The 27,304-nt window shown below is 41.1% G+C and overlaps 1 long non-coding RNA gene across 1 annotated transcript; it reads right to left on the reverse strand.

Moving 5' to 3' along the window:
- Positions 1–391: 391 nt before the first annotated feature.
- LOC138974343 (uncharacterized) lies at positions 392–24,159 on the reverse strand. Its single transcript, XR_011458406.1, has 2 exons — positions 23,974–24,159; positions 392–564 (listed from the first exon to the last, which is right to left on the reverse strand). It is a non-coding gene; the product is annotated as an uncharacterized lncRNA (long non-coding RNA).
- Between the last annotated feature and the right edge of the window lie 3,145 nt (positions 24,160–27,304).

A 27,304-nucleotide genomic window follows, 5' to 3' on the forward strand; every position in this document is an offset into this window, starting at 1 on the left:
CAAAAGAAAATATTAGCTCCCAAACATTGCCTCCACGCACAATGGACTTAGAAACAATGGCCGCAAGAACCGAAGGAACCGTTTTTGACTCACTTCGGGAAGCCAATCCTCTCAAATGCATTCGTGTGCACACTATTGAAGCTACAGAATATGAATCAAGTTTACCGTACACTGATATCTCTCGTCTGAAGCTGGATATATCCAAAGAAATATGACAGAAAAGCACTTCAAATCGGTGTCAGAGAGCAAGCGAACAACAACTTAGTACGGGATGGCGCGAGGTCACGCTGACCGAGCGCGGCCCGCGTAGCCTAAGAGTTCACGCGAGCGGCCCTCGCTTCGCATCTCTGTATGTATGTCTCTGATTAAATGTAACACCATCAACTCAAGATACGATCAACAATTTTATTTCATAACAAAAACATGCATATTATGTTGCGGAGAAATTAAAAATGCACGCAGCTTAGCAGGGCAACAGCACAGCATATTCAATCGATTTCATTCTTTGTCCTGGTGGTCCTCTTCTCCCAGGCAGTCCTCTATGCGCCTCTTTGATGCTGGTCGCTAAACAAAGCAAAGACAGCACATTGATATTAGGACTGGGTGGCCGAGTGGTAACGCACTTGCGCTCGGAAGCGAGAGGTTGCGAGTTCGACCCTGGGTCAGGGCGTTAGCAATTTTCTCCCCCCCTTTCCTAACCTTGGTGGTGGGTTCAAGTGCTAGTCTTTCGGATGAGACAAAAAATCGAGGTCCCTTCGTGTACACTACATTGGGGTGTGCACGTTAAAGATCCCACGATTGACAAAATGGTCTTTCCTGGCAAAATTGTATAGGCATAGATAAAAATGTCCACCAAAATACCCGTGTGACTTGGAATAATAGTCCGTGAAAAGTAGGATATGCGCCAAAATGGCTGCGATCTGCAGGCCGATGTGAAAATCCCTGCGCTTAGAACTGTACCCACGGAATACGCGCGATATAAGTCTCATATTGATTGATTGATTGATTGATTGATATTATTGACACCAGAGCCTCCATAATGTCTGGAGTAGAAATACAGATCTTTTCAACTTAAGTCACTTTTTAGTAACTTTCCACTGCCTACTATGTCTCTGGCCTACTGCCAACTGAGTGTTGACACTATTTCCTTTTAATATATGAAATAAAGCATTATGTCCCTTCTTCGAGCCTTGTTGTGTCAGATTTAGGCCGCAAGCCAAGACAACAAAAGACTGTGTGCCAATGTGTATTCCTTCCATAAGAAACGAAGTATTTCAAACGAACATTGATCGTTTCAGAACAGTTTTGGGATATTTTATTTGTATTTGCATCAGTTAAGACATTTGACCTGAAACAGTCTGGAAGGGAAACTGTCTTTAATCTGTGTACAAGAATTAAATGTTTGTAATTGTCCAAACACAAATTAAGTAGATGTGCAACGCCAAGGCAATTGCATACCCCAGCGAAAGACAAACCTCTCTCTCTCTCTCTCTCTCTCTCTCTCTCTCTCTCTCTCTCTCTCTCTCTCTCTCTCTCTCTCTATCTCTCTCTCTGTCTCTGTCTCTCTCTCTCAAACACACACACACACGAACACACACACACACACACACACACACACACACACACACACACACACCCAAGTTACACACGTACACACATACACACTCACTCACACGCACTCACTCACTCTCTCACACACACTTCATACACACAAAACACACCCCCATACGCACATATAGACAGACCTTACACACCTTTACAAACAAACACACATACACACTCACATACACTTACGCACACGCACAAACACACACCCACCCACCCACTCTCTCTCTCTCTCTCTCTCTCTCTCTCTCTCTCTCTCTCTCTTTCTCTCTCTCTTTCTCTCTTATACAAACAGACACACACCCACACAAACACACACACACACACACACACACACATGTACATACGCACGCATGTACGTACGCACGCACCCACAGACACACACAGACACACACACACACACACACACACACACACACACACACACACACACACTCACACATTGACTCACACAAATCTCATACACACAAAACACACACTCATACGCACATACACGGTTGGCCTAGTGGTAAGGCGTCCGCCCCGTGATCGGGAGGTCGTGGGTTAGAACCCAGGCCGGGTCATACCTAAGACTTTAAAAATTGGCAATCTAGTGGCTGATCCGCCTGGCGTCTGGCATTATGGGGTTAGTGCATGCTAGGACTGGTTGGTCCGGTGTCAGAATAATGTGACTGGGTGAGACATGAAGCCTGTGCTGCGACTTCTGCCTTGTGTGTGGCGCACGTTATATCTCAAAGCAGCACCGCCCTAATAATTATGGCCCTTCGTGGTCGGCTGGGCGTTAAGCAAACAAACTGACAAATACGCACATAGACAGACGGACACACACACCTTTACAAACAAACACATATACACACTCATACACACACAAACTCATGCACACACACATTCACACACACACACACACACACACACACACACTCATACACACACAAACACACACACACTCTTTCTCCCTCTCTCTCAGTCTTTCTTACACACACACCACACACACACACACACACACATACACTCAAACAAGCTTACACACACGCACACGAACACACACACACACACACACTCACACACATTAACTTGCACACGCACACATGTACACGTGCATACACAAACACACAAAAACACGCACAAGCACACACACACACACACACACACACACACACACACACACACACACACACAAACATGCACTTACATACACCCAGATACATACACAGACACACACATACACCCAGACGCACACACGCACACACACCCACACACACACACACACGCGCACATACACAACCTTATCTATACATATAAATAAAAGAGAGTGTCTGTCTGTGTGTGTGTGTGTCTGTCTGTGGTCGCCATACCTCTGAGATGGCAAGAGGCAGGAACAAGATAGTGTGCACGTACACTCCCTAGGTGCCGCAGACCTGGGTTTTAGTTTCTTGATTCATTGTTTCCTTTCTCAGATTATGGACCTCCCATTTATTGAATACAGCCTATATGGTGCAAGACCAGTTCAGTGCCTACAGCTGTTCACCTGTAGCAAGCACATCATGCCAGTGATATTAAAGACTTGCTATTGCTCCTATGAGGGGAAGAAATGAAGAATGAAAAATGAACTGGACAGTTCCGGAAATTTCTAGAAGGTAAGGGAGATAACTCTTTTTTTGTATCCAAACAAAGGAGGTAAAGCTAATCATAATGGGATAGCGAGCGTCTTAAATTGCAACAGGGCTCCGCTTACTCCCGGGCGAAGAGAAAGAGAGTGTCTGTCTGTGTGTGTGTGTGTGTGTGTGTGTGTGTGTGTGTGTGTCTGTCTGTCTGTTTTGCCTACTTTTCGCCAGTATGTTGATTGTCCAACTCGCAAGGATAAGACTTTGGATTCGTTTTATTGTAATGTAAAAGAGGCTTACCGTTGTAACAGCTTGCCACCTCTGGGTAAGTCTGATCACTGTTTGACCCACTTGTTGCCAACGTACACACCCCTTGTCAAGCGTAACCCTCCTGTTGTAAGATCTGTGCAATGTTGGACACCCGAGGCGGGTGATGCACTGAGAGGTTGTATGGAATGTACGGACTGGGATGTTTTTGTTGATGCATGTGAGTCACTTGATGAACTTTCTGAAACAGTGTCTGATTATATCAATTTTTGTGTTGATAATGTTGTGCCAGTCAAACAGGTCACACAGTATGCCAATGTCAAACCTTGGATAACAGGAGAGATTAGAGACTTGTTGAAACAGAAAAGAGCAGCTTTTTCAAGTGGGGATAAGGATGATTTAAGGAACGTTCAGAAAGAGTTGAAAAATGCCATTAGAAAGGGAAAAGATCAGTACAGGAAGAAACTAGAAGCAAGATTGGAGAGTAATGATGTTAAGGAAGTGTGGCAGGGGATGCAGAAAATAACTGGTTGTGCAAAGAAAAAGAAAGTGGATGGTTCTGGTACAGGTTCTGATTATGCTAATGAGCTCAACACATTTTATGCAAGGTTTGATGTCCATGATTTTAAGGATGAACAGGATGAGATTGTTAGTTCTGGAAATTTTTCTGATTCTGTTGTACAGGAGCCAGTCACACTGTCAGTTGATGATGTTTGTAAACAGCTGAAAAAGACCAAGGTAAACAAGTCAGCAGGACCTGACGGTGTCAAGCCTAAGGTATTGTCCATCTGTGCTGATCAGCTGTGTAAGATTTTTCACACCATGTTTTCCATGTCTTTGTCTTTGTGCAAAATTCCATCTGCTTGGAAAACTTCTTGTATTGTGCCAGTGCCGAAGAAGCCTAAGGTGTCATGTCTGAATGACTATAGGCCTGTAGCTCTCACTTCTCACATTATGAAAGTTTTTGAAAGACTGGTGTTGACTGTTTTGAAGGTCCAAGTTGCTGCTTTTCAAGATTCTTTGCAGTTTGCATACAGGGCCAAAGTAGGGGTTGATGATGCACTATTGTTTATGTTACATTCTGTGTACACACATCTGGAGAAGAGCTCTGCTTGTGTTAGAGTTATGTTTTTTGATTTTTCTTCTGCCTTTCAGACTATTCAGCCTCATCTTCTGGCTCAGAAGTTACAAAACATGTCTTTGCATCATAGTACAGTGAAATGGATTCTGGATTATTTAGTAGATAGACCACAGTTTGTACGATGGAATGGTACTTTTACATCTGACAAGATTAACACTTTCACCGGAGCACCACAAGGAACAGTTTTGTCACCTTTTTTGTTCACCCTGTATACATCTGATTTTAAAGTACAAGGAGAGTCATGTCATCTTCAGAAATTTTCTGACGACTCTGCCGTGGTTGGTAGTATTCTTGATGGTGATGAGAGCTTGTATAGAGAACATATTGATGATTTTGTGTCTTGGTGTGATTCCAACTTTTTAGTATTAAACGCAAGCAAGACGAAGGAAATGATTTTTGATTTTCGCAAAAAGAAAGACACTGTCCATCCTGTAGTCATGAAAGGTGATGCGATTGAGATAGTCAGCGAGTACAAGTATTTAGGTGTAGTTCTAGATAACAAGCTAAGCTGGTTTAATCATGTTGATGCTGTTTTTTAAGAAGACGCAGTCAAGATTGTTTTTTCTGCGCAGGCTGAGATCATTTCATGTGTGTAACAAGATGCTGTACATGTTTTATCAGAGTATGGTGTGCAGTGTGATGGTGTTTGCATCAGTGTGTTGGGGAGGGAATGCCACTGCAAGGGACACTGGCAGGCTGAACAGGCTGATAAAGAAAGCGAGTTCTACTGTAGGCCAGAGCCTTGACACCATTGAAGTCCTTGTTGAAAGAAGGCTTGCCAGTAAGTCCAGAGCTATTCTGTTCGACCTAGGGCATCCCCTCCACGACGCACTGATGGATCTCCGCATCACACGGAACGCTCGGTTTCTCATGCCTAGGTGTCGAACGGAGCGTTTTCGGCGTTCTTTTCTTCCTGCAGCTGTGAGATATTTTAACAGCAACCGAGCCATTGTCCTGGCCACAGACTATCAGTGATGCCTTTTAAATGTACCTCTTAGTGATAGATTTAATATGATTTGATGACTGTTTGACCTTTGATCATAACTAGTGCTGTGATAATGAGCTTTAGCACTGTTGTGATGGTGTTGACACTATATTTTGCCCAATTGAGTCTAACTACCTGATGGCTAATCTACTGTGATACCTGTGATAACTGATGATGATTACTGTGATTGGTTTTATGTGTTTGGTTGGTCTCTTCTTTTGGTAGTGCAATAGCGTTAATTATGGATTGTTGTTATCATCATTTACATAAAAACTTATCTGTTAATCCAAACAATGATATAATTACTGTGATGTTCTTAACTACATTTTAACATGGAATGTATGTATGTATGTATGTATGTATGTATGTATGTATGTATGTATGTATGTATGTATGTATGTATGTATGTATGTATGTATGTATGTATGTATGTAGGTATGTATGTAGGTATGTATGCATGTGTGTTGGTGTGTCGGTGTGTCAAGTGTGCAAGTAAAAAGGGTATTGTAGTTGTACATATATTACTTTAGATTTTGTTTTTTTTTGTTTTTTGTTTTTTTGTTATCATGGGTTTTATGAATTTTCTTCTCTTATTCTTTTATAATTATTAATTAATGACCTATATGTGCTGATGACCAATTTAATTTCCTTTGTTGGATCAATAAATGTTATGAGTTATGAGTTATGAGTTATGAGTTATGGTCGCCATACCTCTGAGATGGCAAGAGGCAGGAACAAGATAGTGTGCACGTACACTCCCTAGGTGCCGCAGATGAGATGTGCACCTGGGTTTTAGTTTCTTGATTCATTGTTTCCTTTCTCAGATTATGGACCTCCCATTTATTGAATACAGCCTATATGGTGCAAGACCAGTTCAGTGCCTACTGTTCACCTGTAGCAAGCACATCATGCCAGTGATATTAGAGACTCGCTATTGCTCCTATGAGGGGAAGAAATGAAGAAAGAAAAATGAACTGGACAGTTCCGGAAATTTCTAGAAGGTAAGGGAGATAACTCTTTTTTTGTATCCAAACAAAGGAGGTAAATTAAGCTAATAATAATGGGATAGCGAGCGTCTTAAATTGCTACAGGGCTCCGCTTACTCCCGGGCGAAGCCGGGCTTAACTGCTAGTATATATATATATATATACACCCACACACACACACATCAACACACATAAAACACACACACACAAACACACACACACACACACACATGTGCTATACACATTTACACACACACACACACGCAAACACACAAACACACGCATACACATAAACACACACTCGCAGTCACGCGCGCGCGCACACGCACTCATGTACACACGTTCTCTGTGTGTGTGTGTGTGTGTGTGTGTGTGTGTGTGTGAGGGAGAGAGGGAGAGAGAGAGAGACGCACGCGTGCCAAAGTAGTGAGAGAAAGAGACAGAGGGACAGGGACAAACATACTGACAGCAAAGAGTGTTACTCTACGGAAAGAGGGGGCACTGCCTTCTCTGCGCTACTTGCGATAATGATGCGAGGGGCCGGCCCCGATCCTACAACATCGTTACGGCTTGACCGAGTAAAGCGTTGCCACGGAGCAAGGAGGAATAGAAGAGTGACGGACTGTTTTTGTTTTCGGCTACTTAGATAACTATCCAAAAGACTGTTTTATTTTGTTTTTGTAAAGAAAACACACTGGTCGTACTGTTTCCGGCATGTGAAAACTATTTTCACAGGCGCTAATGCAGTATTTGAAGAGATACAGACAGCAAAAAAGACTATACATGCAGACAGAAACTCACAGACTTATCTTCATACATTTGCTTTATGAACATATCATTAGTGAGAAAATACACAAACAATCAGTGATGTTTTATACATGACGCAATTAACTACTCACTGAGCGCGTTGCAACTGAATACACTAAAGTGCACAAGTGTGATATCGGTATAAGTGCACATGAATATTAGATTGACGAGGTAAGAAAACATTTGCATACTCCTAAGGAAGTTGACTAAATGTCGGGTAAAACAACAAAACTGGTGACAGGTTCACACAACAGAGATCGTTCAGAAAGTGACAAGCCAGTATAGCGCATTAGCGTACAGCACTACACAGTAAAACGTGCGTTTTCATTTTCTTTCCAATTTTCCGAATTTGCTTTTATCCAAACATAGCATATCTATATGATTTTGGAATCATTATACCAAAACAAATCAGATGAAATTGTTGTTAAAATACTGAACAGATCTTCATAAAACTGTACATGAGAGTTCCTTTGTATGAAGATCGGTCCAGTAGTTTACTCTGTATCGCTCCACACACACACACACACACACACACACACTAGTAACACAAATATGCAGACACACACGCGCCACGTGCGCGAAAGAAAGACCTAAGAGAGTGGATGACGTCACGCTGCATTTGACGTCAACACATCTTGACGTCGTGTGATTGGGCAAGCATATTGCCGTAATCTCGGAATGTCCACCCCAAAACAAATAACGGTTGTGGGTGTGACGAAAAAAAGAACAGGGCCGGAGTACTATGTAAATTATGAGCAGTTCTTCCAAACCCATTTAAAAACAAGAGGCGAAGCCTTCAAGGCTCACGTAAGAAATCGACAAACAGTAACACAAACTCAATCACTCCGTCACACATACACACACACACAGTAAGCATAGGTGACACTGTGCAAGAAAGCGAGACACTAGATCTAGATCTGTCTGTCTGCATGTAGCCTACTTACAGGGACACGACAGCCAACTAGTCTCGGCCCGCTCAAAATAATGACCGAGACTTTCAGTAATTCCTTCGCGTGACGTCTAACCCTCTTACGTCATAATGTGACGTCTTCAAATGACGAAATGTTAAAGTTTCTACCACAGACATACATGAGACAGTGACAAAAGGTCAGGTGTCATGTCTACTGTCCCGAATGACACACGATTGCTGACATTTCACCATTGCCAAAAGAATAAACAAATAAGAAATAGGTAGAAAATGAATGTGAAAACTGACTTTGATTGTTGATCAGTATTTTCTATACCACTAACAAATAATCTACTTACACATAGCTGTTTGGCAAATGTATGTTGCATGGGACACACTGACATGAAAGTGGAAGATGTTTTTCCCTCTAGAGAAACTACATATCAAGTTACACTTTTTGTGCTCTTCCATTCCAGTTGGCAATCAATTGTTAACGCATGTTATTAGAAAAAATAGAACGAAAACAGATTAGATAGAATGAAAAATGTACTGGTGATGTCATTTGGGACATACTGACATGAAAACGTCACCTTTTGTCATTGCCTCACATACATACATACATACGCACGCACGCACGCACAGACAGACAAAAGTTAGCATCGCATAGGCTACACTTACGTGAGCCAAATATGACACTACCAGCCTGTTCCCGCATATTGAGCCAGAATGTTTTGTTTGGTAAATCGACGTTGCAGTTCCGGAGCAAATGATAAAAAAAGTGCGAATTTGCGTTTAAACGTGTTTTTCCCATAATATAACAATGCACAGCTCAAAAATATGGCAAAGAACAAATCTATGGTATTTCAAAGAAAGAAGAATAACAACATTCTCGTCCAATACGACTTGCAATTTACCGTGTGCACTGTAAATTCTCCCTACTTTCAAAGCAGACGAAAAGCAGACATCTTCATTTACTTCCAAGGAAGAAATCGTTGGTCATAAAGTCTTGCAGGACCCAAACATACTTCTGCACGCTTTCTTTTCTTTTCATATTCAGTTGCTTTGCAATAATGAAATGCGATTGAAAGCCCTTTTATGCACTCAAAATAACAACACAAACAGTTTATTGATTAAATTATTGTTGCATGTTGACCAATGTTACAAACGATCAATACTTTGCGCGCTATGACCATAGTATTCCTGACATATTTTTGACACGACTCTGCTCTGTTCGCCATTGTTAAAAACTGTCGTGACTGACAGTCAGGAATCTTCGTAAGCTGAAGCGCAGCGAGTTCATCTGAGCCTGAGGTTGATTAGCTGTACTCAGATGATGTAATAATGTTACCAAGTGTGATCAAATAGTGGCACTGAAGACTTAAGCAACAAGGAAAATTGTCAGTAAAAAGGAACTGCTTTGAGACAGCATGACTGTGTTCTCGTTTCTATGTTTAGCTTGGCAGCACTCGCTCCCAATTTTTTTCGCTCCAGCAGTGATCTTTGGTTGTATTTTTATTCAAAGTGCATTGAAACTGTGTTTGTATTTTATCATAGCAATACATTATGTTTATTTGATCATGGTTTACACACACACACACACACACACACACACACACACACACACACACACACGTACTCACACGCTCTCTCACTCTTTCTCACTCTCTCTCTCTCTCGCTCTCTCTCTTTCTCTCTCTCTCTCTCTCTCTCTTTCTTTTCTTTAGCCTTTTTTCCCTCGATATTCCTTTCTATTCGTTTATTCGATATATGTATTTATTTATTCAGTGGAATGTAGACGTTATGTTAATCATCTGTATACGAGAAATGACCACTCCAGCTGGGGTAAGCACCAATAAAAAGCAGTAATTGCCCCCCATTTTCTCCGCGCTTCGCGGAGCACTCTCTCTTTAATAGCTATGTAGTTTGGTGCCCTGTCAGGGGAGGTGTCAGGATAAGACAATAAAAATGGTACCCCTACTCTTTGCGGAGCCCCCTCGCCGATAAAACCACCAGAAGTGGCCAGCAGTTAGAGAAGTTTAATAGGAGGTGGTTTGCCTACCCCGAGGGTTGATTAGGGTTTAATGTTTAGATTAGTGCTAGACAAATGGTGTGGGGTGGGTGTGGAAGTTAGCTCGACTGATGAGAGGGATGGGAGCTGATGTACACATATAAACAAAAGTTTTAACAAGTAGACTCAGATTGTTGTTTTTTATGTGGGTGTTATAAACATCGGAGGTACATTTTACACCGAACACGAGTTGTTCTACAGTCAGTCATACATAATGTTAGGTTAGAGACTGATCACGTCTGAGTATTGCACCACAGAGACGCAAGACCTTACATGCTAGACCATGTTGGTTGGTCAGCACTAAAAATAGAAATATGACATGGTCACACCGGGATAACGTAAGTGTTTATTTTTTTTATTTTGTTGTTGATAGACTATGTAAGCGGTAGGGGTATATGTGTGGTGGAAATTAAATGTAAACACAAACACACACACACACACACACACACACACACACACACACACACACACACACACACACACACACACACACACACACACACATGTGCGCACGTTTACACAAGTGCTTCCAAACAAGAAGGTAAAAAGTCAGACTAAAGAGTAACAAAACAATACATAAACTACTCACATTAGCATTCAAGAGTTATACAGACACATAGTTATTAACTTTTCCAATATGATCATTTTATTATAAAAGTGACATCAGTCTTTTGAATATTAAAAATTAAATAAAAAAGCCAAAACATGATTGTCAATGATAGGTTGTTTTTGGCTCACGTAAGTGTAGCCTATGCGATGGTAAACTTTGTCTGTCTGTGCGTGCGTGCGTATGTATGTATGTGTGTATGTCTGTGGTAGAAACTTTAACATTTTTGGCTAAACACCGAAATACTCATTTCACGTGGTTAATTTTCAAGCACCATCTTCAAATTATTGAAGCAATGATCAACATTGTGTCGGCATGTGTGTAGTTAAAGCGTGTATCCAAAGAAAACGGGTGGCGGGGGGGTTTGAAGGGGTACAAGCAGTTGACTGATTTGTGTCGTGTTTGGCATGTAGACGGCAGGTCAGGTGTCAAGATCAGGTCAGGGGTCGCGCGAAGGATTGTGGTCCAGTTCTCACCTCGCCGATTCGCCGGGGAAGACGATTTCATGTTGTTCGGTTTCTAAGCTCCAGAAAAGTAAATAAAGAAGATACCAAAGGGAGATTTCCTACAATTTGATCTGCACAGCGTGTTTCCAATGTCCACGCGAGGAAGAGCTGTCGAAAGCGCGGCAGTCAGTGTCGATCTTGCAGCCGTATCCCGGTAAGTTCAGAGACAGATCTAGTGTCTCCCACTCTGATAACGTGTCACCTACTGTTAATCCGTTTTGTTTTAATTTCTTTTTATTTCAGCAGACACGGATGTCAAACACAGTGCTAGGCAGTCACCTCTAGTGAAATGAGTTGATCTAAAGTGCCTGTAATGTTTGGATGTCTTTGCTCGTGGTTCGATTTATGTGAATTTCAAGACTTGCAGTAGAGTCTCAAGTTAAGTTTACTCTGCCCGAAAAAAACTGTCCACCATTTACTTGAACATGCAGATATAAGGAAACGGAATGAATCTGTTCTCAAAGTCAAAATGATCACGATTTTTTCCTCAGATTCAAAACATGCACTGTCATGGTTTTGTCTGTACAATTTAGTAAGTCTTAAGTACTTTGCAACAACTTCCTTGAACGTGAAAGACAGTTTTTGAATGCTAGATCTGTATCGCGTTTCATTCCAGACTCGATCCTCTCTTTGATTGTAGATCTACTGTTTGCTGTTTACGCACTATCATATGATTCGCTATGTAACGTTTGGTAAGCTTACCTTGCCACAGCTTTCTTGTCTTTGTTGGCATTTCTGGCTGTGTTGACCGTCAGAATTATTTTAAGAACCAGGCTGCTGCAGTCGACATGTTTCGCATATTGTAGGGTTACCATGCTGCATAGGTAAAGTGGCTTGTATAACCTGACTATTCTGTTTCAAAACACTGTTTATATTTGTGTAGGTTGTAGTCATCATAACTAATCGCATTTTGCCATTTGTTTCAGAAAGGAGGTTAACCTACAACAAGATCGACGCTATGTCAGATATATGCCTCAGCCACATGAAGACTTCCGAATTTAGATCTACTCGGCATGGTGACAAGTCTTGATGAAAAGTATAGGACTGAGGACAGCAGTGGGAAAAGTGCCCACATGGCAGGTACCTAACCTATTACCCTAGTCATTTTATCTGTTTGCCTTCTTTTGAAAATTATACATGGAGTTGATATGATGCGTTAGTTTTAACTGTGTGTGTGTGTGTGTGCGTGTGTGTGTGTGTGTGTGTGTGTGTGTGTGTGTGTGTGTGTGTGTGTGTGTGTGTGTGTGTGTGTGTGTGTGTGTGTGTGTGTGTGTGTTTGTGTGTGTGTGTTACGGAGTGAGTGAGTTTGTGTTATGTTACTGTTTGTTGATTTCTTACGGGAGCCTTGAAGGCTTCGCCTCTTGTTTGGTATACAACACCGCCTTGTTTTGTTTTACACTTGTCTACTTTAGATGGGTTTTTTTTGGTGTGTTTTTGTTTGTTTGTTTGCTTAACGCCAAGCCGACCACGAAGGGTCGTAGCAGGGCGGTATGTTTTTTTATAACCAGGTACTAGTTTTGTTGTTTGTCTTAGGGACTCCCATAACTTGGCGTGGGGTGACTTTCGTATTTCACAATGTTGGGTTATAGTAACCGAGGTCGTTGAAGGTAGACACACCAGCCGGCTCCTGGTAGCAGTTTTCAAACAGATTGCTGCTCTCCGAGTATTTGACAGGTGTGTGAGGTAGTTCGTCTGCTGGTGTTTCTTCTTTTTGTTCTGGGCTCTTCTGATACGTCTGGTGTTTTTTTTAACTTCTATAGCTACAACTTCTGTTTGTGTTTTAAGTCGCTTCAACAGCGTTTCTCGGACTTTGATCAGGCGAGTAAATTCTTTACTGGCCAAGACCACCCCTCTTTGACTTGGTCGCACGCGTCTGTTTTTTCTGTTTCCTTGGGTGATGTAATGTCTGATGTGGATTTTCACAAGTTTTCGCCACGTTCTGACACTCGCGAAAATGGTTCGACCCAAAGGAAACATATCAGGTTCGGGTAGCGGTGAGCTAAACAGAGGCTCTTCCTCGTCAAACATCTCTTTTGTCGTTCTCAGCAACAACAACAACAAAAGTGTTAAACAACTTTTACCTCTAGGAGACTGTCTTTTTAGACTGTAGTGTAGAGTAGGTGGTGTCTTGTGGCTCGATCAGGGGATTTAGTAAAAAAAATTAGGCAACACCATCTTTATACATAACCTCCTTAACCTATGACATCAGTTACTATTTTTTACAACAACAGCTTTAGACTTTTTGCGTTAACGCATCTTTAAAAAAGTGCTATGAACTTACGGTCATTTACAACAGGGTTTTGGGGGTTAAAAATAGAAATGATGTAACGGAGCCTTGTACCTTGACTCTTTTTGATGATGAAATACATTGCAAACAAACCACAAGTAGAACTTAACATCCCCTGTAATACCTGTTCGTTGGTTTTAGAACACAAACCAATAACGCATAAAAAAACATTAAAAAAAAAACACCTTCAATGTCTTTGTGATTCGATTTTAAACCAAAACTAGCAAAATATTCAATATTCCCCTGACCATCATAATATACAACAACCCAATGAGATCCAACCTGGGTCTGTGTTTATGACGTAAGACGAGGTTTGAAGTAAATTTATCTCAGAAGGAAGTTGGTCTCTGGTGTAAACATCCACATTCGACCGTCTTGCCACGGGTGGCTTAACAGTAGGCGAGAGAGCTCTTGTCCATTCATGCTGTAAAAGCAGTGATAACCTGCCTACTCCGATCAATTTCTAGCAACGAGTCCATTTCTGCATACACAATAACGTTAACAGACTCTGTCAGGGGTGCACTAAACTTTAGTTCCAAAGAAACTTCTCACATACTGTCTGTTTTCAAACTCTGGTGTTAGTGGTTTTTGTAGGGACTTGTTTTTCATCAACATAGAGGCAGAGGAAATTCAAGTTGTGGGTTTTAAAGTTAAATGGATTTTTGGTGTAGCTTCCTTTAAACGCAGCGCTCTCTACTACTCCTACTACAACGCGTGTTGGTGGCTGGCTGAGAAACAAATTGTCTAAAACAGCACTAAGGTTTCCACGAGGGAGCCCGTAAGATTTCATAACTACTCTTTTTAGAGGGTATTTGGCTGTGGACCTCTCTAGGGCTTTTGTGTGAACAAGACTTACAGATGGATTTAGTTTTGCTTTTCTGACAAACAAAAAGGTGTGTGTAACCACCGTTAGGTAAGCAGGATTAATCCGTGGCTCATCACATTAAAACTGTTTTTGTTGTTGTTGGTAGAATGAGTCGAAGTTTTACATCCACACCATTAAACAAAAAAAATCCGACCCTGGTTCATAACAGACACATGTAGTCGCCCCATCATACCAGAGTTTTGATTAAGAGACACTTCCACCTGAAAAAAAAAGAGAATACACCCACAGATTTTACTGGAGCCACGTCGATGTCGACGGGTAGTGGGACACCGTTACCTTGAGTCACTTTAGCTCGAATATACAAAAATGTCTTTGTCAAATCCAGATATTCACTTCCCCCACCACTTATGTTAAATTCAATAGGGGCCGATGCGGAAAGCGATGCGAGAGGAATAAAATATTTATGTAAATCCAACATAACCTTTTCCACCAAAGTGACCAGGTCCTGTGATGGGTTGTTGGGTAACATCTGTTTTCAAAAATTCTTAACAACTCGGGGCTCATCCACAACGATATTTTTGAGTAAATTAACACGTACTTTTTTCTTTTTTTGTGTGCTACTTTTGGTGTAATAAAACCTTACATAGTGAGTAAGACTTACAGCAACCAAGAGCTGGTTTAGTGAGTTTATAAAAAAAAAAAAAAAATTAAAAAAAAAGCTGTGAATCATACAGACAACCAACAAAAAAAAAAAACCACACCACAAGCAAGAGAAGCTCTTGATATCAGTAGTTGGTTCTTCTAAGATGTTAGTATCAACAGTCGTAGCTTCACCAGACAAGACAGCCTCACACATAACTACTCTGAATATTGTCTAAGAGTATCAGTTGAGATCCATGTGTCAAACGACGTTGGGTACCCAAACCAAAGTACTAAATACTCTCTTTTTTCTCCCTTATCAAGTCGTTCTTTTTAGTACTTTATCAAAACGATACATTTTTTTCTCGCCTACTTTTTGTAGTTCTTCTTTGTAAAAAAAAAAAACTACTTGTAGTTCTTCTGCGTGAGCGTCTTTCAGCTTATAGGTCACTGGCGTTGTTTTCAACACACTGCTAACTGTAAATAATTTTTCTGGTCACGTAGGTAAATAACCTTTTTTAAAGAGTCACCGTGTTTTACTCAGTCTCACACGATCACCAAACTGTAACCTACCTTTGGGTGTTTTCATTGGGGGTTGTCCGTACAAAACTTACCAAACTGTTTCTTTGTTAGCGAGGCAAACTTTAACAGGTGCTGTTTTATACTTCTGTGAAACGAATGGTTATACTTTTTTTTATTGATGTCATCGTTCTCTGTCGTAAAAAAACCCCTGTATACTCTCGTTTTTTTAAAAACCGCTGAAAAAACAAAACAGGAGCGATGTTGTTGTTGTCAGCTTTTAAAAGTATTATGGATTTAGGACACAAAACCTTTTAAAGTGCAAACTGACAAGGGAACAGAGTTTTTGAACACCCCTGTACCAACATTCCCAACCACACGGATGTATCTTTTACAGACAAGAAAAGGACACACAAAAAAAACAACTTCTAAATGACTCTTTGTTTTCGAAAAGTTGACCCCGCTGACAGAGAAACTGTTTGAAGTGGAAATGCTCAAGCCCACCCTCAACTGGAATCGCCCTACAACCTCTTCTCATGTAACTGACTGGTGTTGTTTGGTTTTTTTCTTGTTGTAAATAATCATGACCTATCATTCAAGAACCAAGTCTCTAATGTGGTTTTGACAGAGATGTCATAACGGTCCCAAACCCGTGTAAACACAGAGGGGGGATTTGGAAACAAAGGTAAGGCTCGACCAAGATTTCAACAACAAAAAAACGTGATACTAAAAAAAGGAAACCGGGTTGAAGATGTCATATTTCTATTGATTTTGTATGATCAACTCGAATAATGGCTCATGTAACCTCCAAACAAAGTGGACAACTTCCGACATAACAAAACCTTGACAGTGTTTTTTTTCTTTAAAACAAAAAATGTATCAGATGAATTAAAAAATAAAAACTTTTGTTAGTGTCATTTTTTGTCTTCAATACCTTCATCTTAGCTGATGTGGTTTTTTCATAGTCATATAAAGAAACTGATTTGAAGACAGTGTCAAGAAGGTCCGACGTAGACTGTTACCGTTCTAAATCAACACCCTCGGTCTACAACAACTTAGACCTTCTTTTTGTGTGTCTGCAGATCAGGGTTTTTTTTTTTCGTCTACCAGTAGACCAAGGTGTGAATGTTGCAGTTCCACTTTGACTTGGTAGACACGTTTTTGCCTCGGGACGAATACTAACTTTGTGAAATGGACATGGACTCCCTGTACATGGTTCTCTCTACCCCAGCCTTTGAAGAAGCTATCAAACCAGACTTCAAAAAAGACTTCTACCAATAGTGGTCCAAATGGTTTCCTTCACAAGTCTGTGAGGATATTTACACAAACACACACACACATTCACACACACATTCACAACCACACTTTCTTTGCGCTTCACCGAACACTCTCTCTTTTACGGTGGTAATAACTATCAGAGTAAGGTAATTAAACGGTACCTCTGCGCTTCGCGGAGTCCCCTCGCCGATAAACCACCAGAGGTGGTCAGTGGGTAGAGAAGTTTAATAGGATATGGTTTCCCTATCGAGGGTTGCGTCGGGTTTAATGCTTAGATTAGTGCCAGACAAATGGTGTGGGGTGGGGGTGGAAGTTAGCTCGACTGGTGAGAGGGGGAGGGAACTGATATACAAATATAAAAGCTGTATCAACTAGACTCAGATAGCTACCCCACAGCCATTTTGGTAAAACATACGAAAAACCATGGATGTTTGGACCTGTCGTCTGGTAGAACAGGTGTTCGATTTGTGCAAGAACTTTGCAAAAACTGCTTGTCCTGGCTGTTTCTTTGTTGATCCCTGGGCCATCCACACCTGTTGGATAGAGGACGAGGTAGAACTGATGACGATGTGGGGAGATCGAGCTGTCGATGTTATGTTTGGGGGAGTTGTCTATTACAATGCCCGTTTGCAGGACATCAAGAACAACCTCATACCCTATGTCAGGGATGTGTTTTGGCCAGTGCGCTATTTCCAAAATCATCTTCATCTCTTTGTGGGTAGTGGTAATGATAGTGGTATAGAGTCAGACCATGATGATGATGATGGAAATGATGATTTTGCTGACGATAGCTGGTTTGAGGCTTATGTACGCAACCTAGATGCGGTGCGAGACGATGGTTTTGAGAGCGATGTAGAAAACAACTAGCAAACTCAGGTAAGCATTAGTTAGTTAAAAAAAAGAGAACAAGAGAGTAAGAGACCACGGGGGCGGGGGAGAGGGATTGGGAGGTAGGTGTAAGTGTGTGTATGTATGAGAGAGAGAGAGAGAGAGAGCGAGAGAGAGCGAGAGAGAGAGAGATAGAGAGAAAGAGAGGGAGCGAGCGAGAGAGAGAGAGAGTGAGAGAGAGAGAGCGAGAGAGAAGGAGCGAGAGAGAGAGAGAGAGCGAAAGAGTACCCGTGTGATGATTCGACACACACACACACACTTTGTACCAGGGGTGTGGAAGGGGCGTTGTTTTTAGTTAGACACCAGCAGCAAGAGTATTTATACCGACCCCTAGCTTTGAACAGCGTCAGTTAGATAAAACTTTTTCGAACCAAAAAAGATGCATCGTTTTGTGAACCAAGTTAGAGGTCGTGTTCATACTCGGCTTTTTTTTAGTTTGATGTGGACAAACATCTGTAACCTGAGTTACGAACTTTGTGAAGGCTGTGAGCTAAATCAAGGAAATCAGCTAGGTCACAGCTGTCTTATGCTCACAAACGAAGAACGTGTTGGGTTGTACACAGAAACAGCCTTAAAACGCCTTTTGAATGTTGATGAGGTTACGTCGTCCGTGGTTGATTTTTGTATTGAACAACTACTTCTAGACGCAGAAGAAAAAACTGATTAAACAAAACAAACCAAGGTGGGTTGATAGTTGTAAATAAATAAGAAATTAGTGTAAAAAATAAAAACCGTGTTTTTATTTTTTTATTTTATTTTTTTAATTTTTTTAATTAATACTTAATGATGTTTTAAAATATATTTTCAGGGTCATCTTCTAAAACTTGCACCCACCCCGACCACAACACCCACCGACAACGAGCTTCTCCCCCGGTCCTTATCAGGACCAACCACTTTTTCTCAAAAGAGTTGAACAAACTCGTTGCAAAACTTTTTTTTATTTTTATTTTAATTGTTTGTGTGTTATTTGTGTTGTTGTTGTTTTGTTTTGCTATTGTTGATGTTGTTGAATGTCCTATTGTTGGTTGTTTGTGCTGTCTAATGGTTTATGTGGGTGTTATAAGGTACATTTACATCGAACACGAGATGTTCTACAGTCAGTCATACCTAATGTTAGGTTAGAGACTGTTCACACCTAAGTATTGCACCACAGAGATGCAAGACCTTACATGTTAGAACATGTTGATTGGTCAGCACCTAAAAATAGAAACGCGTAGTTAGACACTAGTGTAATGCGGTCAAAAAGGGGGTATAAAAAAAAGTTCTTCTGGTGTTTACACCTGAGTATTGCACCACAGAGACGCAAGACCTTACATGTTAGACCATGTTGATTGGTCAGCATCTAAAAATAGAATCGCGTAGTAAGACACAGGTGTGATGCGGGTATAAAAAAAAGTTCTTCTGGTGTTTACACCCGAGTATTGCACCACAGAGACGCAAGACCTAAACATGTTAGAACTTGTTGATTGGTCAGCACCTAAAAATAGAAACGCGTAGTTAGAATACGGCGGTGATGCGGTCAAAAGGGGGTATAATTAAGCTTCTTCTGGGGCTAAGTCTTGAATGTCTCTTCGACTTTACAAGTGTGGGAGTGAACAAAAAAAAACTATGGCGACCAGCAGCAGCAGCAGTGACGCTGACTCAACTCCACAACCGACCTCAACAGATTTGGTAAGTCGATTTTGTTTTTATATCTTGTAAAGATAAAAAACAAAAATTTTAAAAATAAAAATAAAGGTAGAGTGTTACTTTTTTCTCAGACATAGCTTTTTAGAAAAATAAAATGTTTTTATGTAAGATGTTTTTTTTTTATATTGTTTTTTTTTTGTAGCTCAGACATAGTTCTTTTTTTTTTTTTATTACAGCGTAACCAATGCCCGCACTGTGAACAGGTTTTTACACAGACCAAAAACCTTAACGTTCATGTTAACGAAGTCCATAGCAAAGCCAGACCTTTTCTCTGTGCTATGTGTGGCAAGTCGTTTAGCAGAAAACACGGCCTTACTCGACATAAAAACTCAAACAAAAACTGCCAAGATGCCGCGAGTCGGACACCTCCACCACCAGTGCCGACAGGCGGACAGAAAAGAAAAAGTTTGCCTTCACAGGATGCCCCTCCCCCCAAAAAGGGATTAAACAAACGAAGTCTAGAAAAAGAAAAAATCAAAAAGTTACCTTTTGAAGAAAGACAAATGTACGAAAAGCATTGGAATTCTGTTAAAACTCATAAGCGGCCTGGTAAACTTCAGTCAACCTATACCATTCTCTGGAACCCTTGTTCTGATTTCCCTGATTGGGACGAGTCGCTTCTTGATCTGTTCCATGAACAAAACAAGCGCTTCAAAATCAATTTTTCTCACTCTTTTCTTCTCAAAAACAAAGAGTCGGGTGACTTGTCTTTCTTTCATGCCTCAGTCAATAACCACTCTGCCTTACAACGACCGCGCCTGATCAACTCAAAGCAGGACTTTCTTTCTTTTCTTGGTGAAATCAGTGACCATGATATTTTAGAACAAGTTAGACTCGAACGCCCAAACTCTCGGTATTCTGTTCATACCATCATGTCTTCCAGTTTCTATGTCACGCCTTTGTCTGACTTTCCTATCGGATGCGCCTGTGGTAGTCTACCTGACTACATCACAAACACACAGTTCTTGCACAAACTCCAAAACGATGAAAATAATCATTTTCCTTATACTGACGGTCTGTGTCTTTTTCGCTGTCTTGCTTTGCACAAAGGAGCCTCGCGTCATTCTTTGCAAAAACCCACAAAAACCTTGTTCAAACAGTGGGCCGGACATTCTCCCCCTGTCCACTTTCCGGGGGTCACTTTGTTTCAACTTGAGTCGATTGAATCTGAGTTTAATGTGAACATAGATGTGTTTGAGTTTGATGAGAGCCAAATACCCGTCTGTCTTGTTCCTCTGCGTCGTAGCGCTTACAAACATTCTGGCGTTATGCGCCTCTTGTGTTACAAAGACTATTTCATGTACATTTTAGACATTGATAAACTCGGTCATGCGTTGGCTTGTTCCAAATGCGGAAAACTCTGGTCGTCTTTGTTTAAAATGAATCGACATGAACAGACTTGTCAGGGTGAGGGTTCAAAAGAAACCTTGAAAGGCGGGGTTTACTCACCACCCCAAAACATTTTTCAACAGTTACAAAGCCACGGTGTTCAGGTAGCCACAGATTTTGTTTTTCCCTACAGAGCGACTTTTGATTTTGAGGTGTTTTTTGACACAGATAACTTGCCACAGACAAAATCAGCTGAGTCAAACTGTACACAGTACACAGCAAAACATATTCCTCTTTCTGTTTCTGTATGCAGTAATGTTCCCCATTTCACAGAACCAACCTGTTTTGTGAGTAAAGGTAACCCTCAAGAACTAGTGGATAACATGGTTAACTACCTAGAACGTATCTCCGAGGCCTCCTGCGCTCTTCTTTGTGAAGAATTTAAAGATGTGTTTGATCAGTTGACTGAGATCGAAGAGACACAACAACAAGAGACAGATAGCCTCAACATCCCCGTAGAAAGACTCAGACAGAAATTATATGAGTATTTACAAGAACTGCCTGTCGTAGGTTTCAATTCTTCCCGCTACGATCTGAATGTGATCAAACCTTTTCTCATTGAAAAGTTTGTCAAAGACAAAACAGCCCATAACGATCTTCCAAAAGACGAAAGTCAAACAGACCCTGTTTTTGAACCAGATGGTTTTGATACCGTGGGTGAAGAAGAAGAAGAGGAAGACGAAAAAGAAGAAGAAGAAGACAAAGAAGTCAAAACAGAGGGAAAAAAGAAGGCCCCTAAAAGACCCCCTTTCAAGTTTGTTGTTAAACGTAACAATCAGTATATGTGTCTTTGTACAGACAAACTTCGGTTTCTCGACATCAACAATTTTCTTGCGCCAGGTTTTAGTTATTCCAAGTACCTCAAGGCTTTCGGTGTCGAAGAGGAAAAGGGTTTTTTCTGCTATGAATACGTCACTAGTCTAAGTACACTAGATGAAAGTGAACTCCCACCCCATGCAGCTTTTTTAAGTAAGCTCAAAAACTCAAATATTTCTGATACAGAGTACGCTTTTTGTCAGCGTGTGTGGACTGAAAACAAAATGATGACTTTGAATGATTTTTTGGTGTGGTACAACAACCTAGACACAGGGCCGTTTCTGGTTGCTTTGCAACATCAGATTAGTATGTACGCTAGTCTGCGAGTTGATTTGCTGAAAGACGGTATTTCTGTCCCCGGTGTGACACTGAAGTATCTGTTTGACACGTTGTCTTCAGATACCTACTTTTCACTTTTTAACGAAAAACAAAAAGACGTTCACGCACTTTTGCGAAAGAACATTGTCGGAGGTCCGTCTATTGTCTTTCACAGATACCACGAAAAAGACAAAACACACATTCGTGGTAATCAGGACAAACCGGTACAGTCTGTTCAGGGATTTGATGCAAATGCGCTGTATTTAGCTGCACTCATGCAAGACATGCCCACAGAGCACCCTGTCATTCGTAGAAAAGAAAACGCTTTTAAAGCGGAAAAAACAGATCCCTACGGTCAGCTAGCTCGGGAATGGTTGGAGTGGGTTATGGAATCAAAACAGATCCATCTCCAACATAAGTTTAACGCGAAAGAGAAGGCCCTTGGTCGAAAAAAGATTAGAGTTGATGGTTGGGATGCCGCGAATCAAATTTGCTATCAGTTTCACGGATGTTTGTTCCACGGGCATGACTGTTCTGTGACCGCCGGTAAAACGTCTAACCCTGTCACCGGAAAAACACTAGTTGAACTCAGAGAGCATACAAGCAACATCACCAAATACTTGCGTGAAGATGTGGGTGTGACTGTCGTCGAAAAATGGGAGTGTGAATGGCACGCAGACAAAAAACAAAACACCTCCATTCAGGCTTTTCTACAAGGTCGTTTTCCGATACTTAAACCCTTCCGGCATCCTTCTACCATCACAGATCAAACTGTCTTAGACGCGGTGCAAAGCAACACTTTGTTCGGGTTGGTACAGTGTGATATTTATGTACCTGATCATCTAAAAGAACATTTCAGTGAAATGCAGCCTATTTTCAAAAATGAGTCTGTCAGCCGAGAACAGATCGGGGAATTTATGAAAGACTACGCTGAAAAACACAAGCTCTTATCCCAACCACGCCGCACACTTGTTGGGAGTTACCACGGTGAACAAATTCTGCTGGCTACACCCCTCCTGTTTTGGTACGTGCAGCACGGGTTGATTGTTAAAAACATCACGCTGATCGTAGAGTATCAACCCAAGACCTGTTTCCGTCAGTTTGGTGACAGCGTTTCAAACGCAAGACGAGCAGGAGACCAAGACCCATCAAAAGCTATCTTAGCTGAAACTTTCAAACTGCTCGGTAACTCAGCCTACGGGAAAACCTTAACTAACGTGGCCAACCATCGTGATATTCATTACGTTTTGTCTGATGAGGCCTCAAAACTGATCAACAATGGTCGTTTTCAAAAACTAACAGAAGTAACAGATTCTGTCACTGAAGTAGAGATGGCTAAAAAAAAAATCAACTGGTCACTCCCCTCTCAGATTGGTTACTTTGTTTACCAGTACGCTAAACTACGCATGTTGGAGTTTCATTTTGATTTTCTAGATAAGTTTGTGTCCAGAGCCGACTACCAGCTTTTGGAAATGGATACAGATTCTCTATGCATGGCGCTTAGCACTTCAACGTTAGAAGAGGTGGTTCGTCCTGAACTACGAGAGCAGTTTTACCAAGTGTATAACCAATGGTTCCCTGCACAAGCCTGTGACCAACACGAGGCCGCCTTCCAAAACACCCGTTTAGCTAACGCCCCATGAGACGCGACTCTCTGTCAGGCTTGTACAGCTCGTGTCCACTATGACAAACGAACACCCGGTCTCTTTAAAACCAAATACCAAGGAAATGCGTTTATTGGTTTGTGTTCTAAAACCTACTTTTGTGAGGGAGACAGTGGGAGTAAATTTAGTTCAAAAGGCTTAAACAAAAACCAAAACAAACTGACAAAAGAGTCTTACCAACGGGTGCTTCTAACGCAAGAAAGTGGTGGTGGTACAAACACTGGTTTCAAGACAGACGGAAAGTCTATGTTCACGTATTCCCAAACCAGAAAGTCACTCTCGTTTTTCTACATCAAGCGTGTGATCGCTTCTGATGGGGTTTCAACCCTACCTACACCCGTCTAACGGGTCTCTTTCTTTTTTGACTGTGATACCCCTTTAATGGGTCTCTTTCCTTTTTTGACTGTGATACCGCCGCCTGTGATATGGTTAACATTCCAATGCCAAACAACTTTGTCGTTTTTGTTAATATATTTGTTAAGCCGTGTTTTGCTTCTGTAAATAATGCTCGTATTGTTTAATCCCACAAAACCCCCAATGTGGCTTTGACATACCTTGTCAAAACGGTCCCACGCCCGTGAAAACACAGAGGGAGGGTCAATTACTGTCAGTACTCCACCTGCGTTAAGCACCAATAAAAAAAAGGCCGGGGAGCAGTAATCCTGTCATTACCCCAGCTGGAGTGGTCATTAGTACCGAGCAACAGGTACAGGCACATGAAATCACATGACAAAATATAAAACGCAATAAACCGTTTAAACGCAATCCCTCTTTATCACTACTTAAACACAGGCACCTTAACCTATAACCTTATCCTTGCGCGGCTGCGCAGCTGCGCAAAAAAAAAGGGCCAAAACGTGCGCGATATTACCACTGAGTTGTTGTCAGTGCATTAGCCAAGTTTGGTTGATTTCGTTTTTCGGGTTATGAAGATATTGCTGTTTGCTTTTTCCATGTGAATATGTCAGTTGTTCCTTGACTTTTTGTGACAAGTGTACATATTATGAAAATGCAGCTTTTATAATAATAATAATACAAGTTGTTGGAATAGTCTGACAAATGTCTTTTAGACACATATGCACAGTAACATCTTAGACGCAGACACAGAAATTTAACGTTTACGTGAAGCTACCACCGCTCGGCTTTACAAACACACACACACACACACACACACAGACACACACACACACACACACACACACACACGCGCGCGCGCGCACACACACACACCGCACACACACACCATGGGGGAAGGGGGGGGGACATGGGTGTAAAAAGTGACCAACAGCTTAATACTTCATACCACATATTCATGAAAATCAATTACCAAGCTGGAGACTGTGGTTGGAAAGCAAACGAACGACTTATATAACCTTGGCAGAGTTTAGTCAGACACTGTGGTTTACACGATGAGGTTGAATTAAACAGTTGGCTGTTCTAATTGTAAAAGCGGTTTTTCCCTAGTCTCTACGCAACGATGTCTGTCAAAAACGCAGTTTGAACGCAGGGGGTATTTTACAAGTAAACGTCCTCTACTGCGTTTCTGCAAAGCAATATTAACAGCTATTGTGTTTACAGCGTAGCAATAGGGCCCGATATTTAGACGAGACAAGTATAAGGCCGGCGAGTCGAAGACGAGTCGCATTATACTTGTTCGAGTCTAAATATCGAACCCTATTGCTACGCTGAAAACACAATACAGGGTATATTGCTATTCTGACATAATATTCTGTGTCGAAAACATGTTTTTGTCGCATGTATCCACGGAAATCACCGAACATTGAAAAACCCTCACACGTGTATCATAGAGAAGACACGACATAACCGGATGTTTGGGATTATGTCAATATGCCAGGTTTTATTTGACGTCACGTAGCATATACTTGCTAACGTGTTAATCGTTTAATTGTTCGAAAAATTGAGTTCGCCTGGGGATACTGATTTCGCGTTTTATGACTGCGGTAAGTCTGTGGGCGATAACAACAGAAGGATTGTTTGAGAAGAAAGTGAACGACTAACTATTTCAGACCGGTAACTTCTTTTCAACATTGCAGACAATGAACGTTGCATGAGAAAAGGAGAGTTTGCTGATGTTGTGCTAAACACTGGAAAGACCGTCTGCTAGAACGCTGCTGCTTGAATTTTCAATGTTTGTTGCCTTAAAGAACTGGATTTTACACGCAATGTATTTCATGTACGCTTAGACATTACTGTTGCAAATTGCATCATCTGTCGACCTGTCACAGAAGCAAACCTGGCCAGGTATGCGTGAACTTAATGTAAAGGTTTTTGTGTTTGGCGTTGCAAATATGCTCAAATTAAGAAAATCATTGAATGACCACCCTGATAAGTTTCAAACTTCAGTACGACCATCTAAGCATCTAAGTACATCAAGTAGAGTTTCGAACAAATAAAGTCATCTTGAAGGGCAAAATGCATTACGTTACCTTGCAATGTTCTATTCGGAGCATGATCAAGCTTCCACTTTTGCTTTTCTATTTGTATATGATTATCTTTCTACCCAGTTTCCCTCCTCCCTTTCTCTCTAACTTCCTCTCACTCTTTCTCTATGTTCCCTCTCTACCTCTATTTTCGGTATATTTGTTTCTCCCTACCTCTCTGCCTCCCTGTTAGTCTTTCTGTCACTGTTTCTGTCTCCCTCTCTTTTTCCCTATACCCCCCCATCCCCCTCCCATCTTTCTCTGTCTCTCCCTGTCTCTCTCTCGCTCTCTGTACTATTGTTAAAAAGGAAGGTGAGAGAGAACCGGGCATATATATATAATTGTAGTGGAGGAGTGGAAGGTTGTAAGAACAAAGCCCAAGTCCAAGCGTCTTGTTTCAACTTTTTATTCGTTGTACAAGAAAACAATGCAAACGTAGAGGCCGAAGGCAAAACCCGTAGACAGAGAAGCAAATGTAGTGAGGTGTTCAGCTGATATGAGCGAATGAATGCTTATGCCGGTATGTATGTATGTAAGTTTCTATTTGTGTCCCCAGAGTAAGTATCTATTTGGGACATGAAGTGATTGTACGCTAAGAAAAAGTTGGGTGTGTGGGGGTGGGGCCGGGAGGATGACGGGAGAGGGACTGTAAAAGTTAAAAGTTGCGTTGATAAAAGTTATAAGAGTTTGGTATTGGGCACGTATCAGTTTCGCCTATAGTTACTATTGTTGCTGTGTCTATAATTATTGTGTCAGGGGGTTAGGGGGGTATAAAATAGTTCAGTTTTTATTAGGTCTAATAACTTTTTTTTTAAAAGTGATAAAATCAGGACCACCCTTTTTAAAAACGTTCAGTATGCAAGGCATCTGTTCTGCCGAAGCAGTTTTAAAACTAGGTATTTAAAATGTACATAGTTTACATAATATACATAAAACTGGCTTGCTTAAAAATAAGTAGAGGTACATGAGGGTAAAAAAATAAAAAAATTAAAAAAAAAATAAAAAGTGTGAATAGTTTGTCATATGTTGACGCAATAATTAATTATAATAAGGTTGGTAAAAGTGTT

Source organism: Littorina saxatilis, linkage group LG8 (assembly GCF_037325665.1).
Source record: "Littorina saxatilis isolate snail1 linkage group LG8, US_GU_Lsax_2.0, whole genome shotgun sequence".
Lineage (NCBI taxonomy): Eukaryota > Metazoa > Mollusca > Gastropoda > Littorinimorpha > Littorinidae > Littorina > Littorina saxatilis.